The following is a 5,678-nucleotide window of genomic DNA, read 5'->3' as shown; positions in this document are numbered from 1 at the left end:
TATCATTATTTGTAGATGATAGGATCACAAATGTGGAAAATTTAAGACTATCTAAAGACAAATTATTAAGACATTTTAGTAAGATGACTGAATATAAAATGAATTTGCAAAATCCACTTTATTCCTATATATCAGCAACAATTTAAAAAATGAAAAAAATTTTAAATACCAACTACGCTAGCATAACATATTTGAAATATCTACAAATAAATCTTTAAAGATATGCCAACCTCTATATGGAAATTATAAACTTTATTGAGAGAATTTACAGACCTGAATACATAGAAAGATATACCACATCTATGGAATTCGGAAGACTCAACACTGGAAACATTTCAACTCTTCCAAAATGAAGTACAGATTCAATGCAATCCCTATAAAAGTCACTAGCAGTTTCTTCGTAGGATTTAAAAGCTGATGCTAAAATTTATAAGGAAACACAGAGGATCCAAAATAGCCATGATGGACCTAGAGTCTGTCATACAGAGTGAAGTTAGTCAGAAAGAGAAAAACAAATACTGTATGCTAATACATATATATGGAATCTAAGAAAGAAAAAAAAAAAAGGTCATGAAGAACCTAGGGGCAAGACGGGAATAAAGACACAGACCTACTAGAGAATGGACTTGAGGATATGGGGAGGGGGAAGGGTAAGCTGTGACAAAGTGAGAGAGAGGCATGGACATATATACACTACCAAACATAAGGTAGATAGCTAGTGGGAAGCAGCAGCATAGCACAGGGAGATCAGCTCGGTGGTTTGTGACCACCTAGAGGGGTGGGATAGGGAGGGTGGGAGGGAGGGAGATGCAAGAGGGAAGAGATAAGGGAACATATGTATATGTATAACTGATTCACTTTGTTATAAACCAGAAACTAACACAGCACTGTAAAGCAATTATACTCCAATAATGATGTTTAAAAAAAAAAAAGATGTGATTAATGAGAATACTGAAATTGAAATATAATTTTTCAGATTCTTAAAAAATAAATAAATAAAAATAAATAAAATAGTCATGATGCTTTTGAAAAGCAAAACAAGCTGGGAGGACTTATTCTATGATATCAAGTCTAATAAAATACAGTAATTAATATAGTGTTATATTGACATGAGTGGTTAAAAAGACAAACAGAACAAAATAGCCAAAAATAGACCTATACCTATTTGTCCCTTGATAAATGACAGAGATGGCACTGTAAAGTACTAGGGGGAAATACCTCCTTTTCAATAAATGGCTCTGGAACAATCAAGTATCTATGAGAACAAAATTAAACTGTACTTCTACTTTATACCATCAAAGATCAGTTCCAAGTAGATTATAAACCTAAATGTAAAACTCAAACTGAAAAGCTTTTAAAAGATTATATAAGAGAGTATCTTCATGACCTCAAGATAGGGAAGAATTTCTTAAATAAGATGCAGAAAACACTGAAGATTTATAAATTCAACTCCATTAATCTTTGTTGAACTCTGGGGTGAGAAAGAAGATAATAAACTGGATCAGAAAATGATAGCAAAGTAAAAGGTTAGAGGGGTATACCCAAATTGACTGAAATTCCACAAAGCTGGAAAAGAAGTCATTTAAAATGGCAATGGGGAGCTAGAAATAAACAAATAGAGAGATAAATCAATAAAGCTGATTCTTATTATATGTTGTACTTATGGTCTATAAAGTTGCCATGAATGCTAAGTTAGTGAATACTAAAACATTGTTCCTAGGGGAAATATGGGGTTAGGTTTCTGTGAGCCTCTAGTCACGTTTTCATCAACTGATCAACACATAACCTTGTTTTGAATGCTTCTGTTTAAAGATACTTTATTTAATATACTCATGGCAACAGCCATATAACTCATGTTTGAACAAAGCTCATCTAACACATACGTTTTCTCTGTAAGGCCCATCATAGCCTTCTTGCACTTAAGGACAGTAGATAGCACTTCAGCACTACACTTGGGGGACCATTTTAAACAATGAAATCACTATCAAAAAGCATAAAAGTGTGAAAAATATGGCACTAAATAAACTAAAAAAAGGACATCTGTTTACAGTATGAGAGCTAAAACAAGAAGGGAGAACAGCTGCCTTATTCAAACTCAATGTGCTCGTTGTATGATGCAAACTTTCACCACTCTGCACATGTCTACAAATGACCTTGAAAGCACTGTGAGTATTGATTTGGGGGTTACGAATAAATTTTAGTGAGTAGGTGAATTTGTAAATATGTAATCCTTGACTGAGGATCAACTGAATATATATATTCTCTGAGAAGCACCATGTGAAGCTCTGAATTAAATGGGCAAGAGGGTGCAGGAGGGGCACACTGCCTGGAGGGGCTTATATTTTGAGAATACCTAAGGATGATAGAGATGAAAGAAATATTTGGAATTAACAGACCCCAAAATTTCAAATGAAACTCTAATAAAAAGTTCTTTGGGAGGTTTTTATTATGCTTTGACATATCTGTCTGCCACAGCACCACAGGACACTGATTAGGCCTGGATATATGGATATATTCAACATGTTCAAATATCACTGTATCCCAGACTGTTACTTCCTTGGGATAATCTCTAAAAATGAATGTGGGCTAATATTTAGCCACAAATAAAGTTGCTGTTTATAATTTGGTGTTGTTTGTAATGGGGGGACCATCAATAGGAAACTTGTTAAATTATGGTCTACCCATAAAATGGATTATTACTGTTAAAAGGGTATTATCAGGAGTATGTCCTGATTTATATTACCAATTCCCACCCTTACCTCTACTCTCCCCCTCCAAACCTGATCAACCATCATCAAAGAGAGATAGGAGGGCTTCCCTGGTGGCGCAGTGGTTGAGAGTCCGCCTGCCGATGCAGGGGACACAGGTTCGTGCCCCAGTCCGGGAAGATCCCACATGCCGTGGAGCGGCTGGGCCCGTGAGCCATGACCGCTGAGCCTGCGCGTCCGGAGCCTGTGCTCCGTAACGGGAGAGGCCACAACCGTGAGAGGCCTGCATACCACAAAAAAAAAAAAAAAAAAGAGATAGGAGAAGGTGGGATTCTATAACAAGATAGGTATAAAAGTAGGCATTGCCAAAAAAATAAAAATAAAGGATTATTTTAGCTGCCATTCAACAATCAAGCTACCCACCAGCTCACAGAGTTCTTCCTATAGAGTGAGGAAGATACCGTGTCCCCCATTAAAACTTCTTAAAATTGGAGTTGGGAAGGACTTGATGGATTGTGGGGAAGGAGAGAGTTATGAGATAAAGTTGAAGAGGTAGACAGGAACTACCTCATATAAGACTTGTCAGGAATAGTAAAGAATTTGGATTTTCTTACAATAGCAATTAAACACTGATGAAAGGCTTTAGGTAAAGAAGTGACATGACCTAATTGATATTTTATCAAAATTCACTCTGATACATTGTGGAGAAAGGATTGGAGGAAGTAAAAGAAAATGTTGAGCAACAAGTAATTATACTATTGTTTAGTCTTGGTGAGAAATGATGATGGCTTGGATAGGATGAGCACAATAGTAATGAAGAGAAGAGGATGGATTTAAGACACATTTTGGAGAAAATAATCCTCTAAAATGCTAAAATTGATTGCACTACAGTGGTGATATTAAGATTATTTTCCCCCTCAAGTTATTTCCCAAGTTTTTAAAAATAATGTTCTTACATTTAAAATAAAAAACACATGGGCTTCCCTGGTGGCGCAGTGGTTGAGAATCTGCCTGCCAATGCAGGGGACATGGGCTCGAGCCCTGGTCTGGGAAGGTCCCACGTGCCGCGGAGCAACTAGGCCCGTGAGCCACACTACTGAGCCTGCGCGTCCGAGCTTGTGCTCCGCAACAAGAGAGGCTGCGATTGAGAGGCCCACACACCGTGATGAAGAGTGGCCCCCACTCGCCACAACTAGAGAAAGCCCTTGCACAGAAACGAAGACCCAACACAGCCAAAAATTAATTAATTAATTAATTTTTAAAAAAAATAAATTAAATAAAATACATTTACTCTAAAATAATTAAACCTTGAAATAAACAAATAAAATAAGATACATCTAAACAGACTCATGCCTAATACTTGCAGGGTCCAGGGCAAGATTATAAATGAAACTCATACCATATCTCTAAAAATTCAAAAGTTATAAAACAATCTATTAAATAAAATGTTTAACCTACTTAGCTTGATAAGATTAAAAATGTGTAAATCAATAATTTTTATATAACTTAAAGTTGACAAAATATCAAAGACAATTGAATTTAAGTATTATTGCACATGTCCGGATACAATGATGAGCTGGCAATGTACGAATGAATTAATAAAGACATATTTAATTCATAAATTGTAATATATTCCATAAAATTTATTTTTCTTACTTTAATATCATCAAAATCACTAGTTATGTTGTTATAAACAAGATTTTCTCATAATCTGTGTCATATTGCCAATAAGGATCCACAGGATTAAAAATAAAATGCGATTTAGAATCATCGACAGGAAGACACTGGAACTCACCAAAAAAGATACCCCACATCCAAAGACAAAGGAGAAGCCACAATGAGACGGAAGGAGGGGCACAATCACAATAAAATCAAATCCCATAACTGATGGGTGGGTAACTCACAAACTGGAGAACACTTATACCACAGAAGTCTACCCACTGGAGTGAAGGTTCTGAGCCCCACGTCAGGCTTCCCAACCTGGGGGTCTAGCAATGGGAGGAAGAATTCCTAGAGAATCAGACTTTGAAGGCTAGTGGAATTTGATTACAGGACTGGGGGAAACAGAGACTCTACTCTTGGAGGGCACACACAAAGTACTGTGCACAATGGGACCCAGGGTAAGGAGCAGTGACCCCATAGGAGACTGAACTAGACCTACCTGCTAGTGTTGGAGGGTCTCCTGCAGAGGCAGGAGCGGGGGGCTGTGTCTCACATGAGGACAAGGACACTGGCAGCAGAAGTTCTGGGAAGTACTCCTTGGTGTGAGCCCTCCCAGAGTCCGCCATTAGCCCCACCAAAGAGCTTGGGTAGGCTCCAGTGTTGGGTCGCCTCAGACCAAACAACCAACAGGGAGGGAGAGGGAACCTAGCCCCACCCATCAGGAGACAAGCGGATTAAAGTGTTACTGAGCTCTGCCCATCAGAGTAACAGCCAGCTCTACCCAACACCATCCCTCCCATCAGGAAACTTGCACAAGCCTCTTAGATAGCCTAATCCTCCAGAGGGCAGACAGCAGAAGCGAAAAGAACTACAATCCTTCAGCCTGTGAAACAAAAACTACATTCACAGAAAGACAGACAAGACGAAAAGGCAGAGGGCTATGTACCAGATGAAGGAACAAGATAAAACCCCAGAAAAACAACTAAATGAAGCGGAGATAGGCAACCTTCCAGAAAAATAATTCAGAATAATGATAGTGAACATGATCCAGGACCTCGGAAAAAGAATGGAGGCAAAGATCGAGAAGATGCAAGAAATGTTTAACAAAGACCTAGAAAAATTAAAGAACAAACAAACAGAGATGAACAATACAATAACTGAAATGAGAAATACACTAGAAGGAATCAAAAACAGAATAACTGAGGCAGAAGAACAGATAAGTGACCTGGAAGACAGAATGGTGGAATTCACTGCTGTGGAACAGAATAAAGAAAAAAGAATGAAAAGAAATGAAGACAGCCTAAGAGA

This window comes from Aethalodelphis obliquidens, unplaced genomic scaffold (genome assembly GCF_003676395.1).
Source record: "Aethalodelphis obliquidens isolate GAN/ISIS:26980383/991018 unplaced genomic scaffold, ASM367639v1 scaffold4, whole genome shotgun sequence".
Taxonomy (NCBI): Eukaryota; Metazoa; Chordata; class Mammalia; order Artiodactyla; family Delphinidae; genus Aethalodelphis; species Aethalodelphis obliquidens.
Note: the sequence above shows the minus strand (reverse complement) of the source record.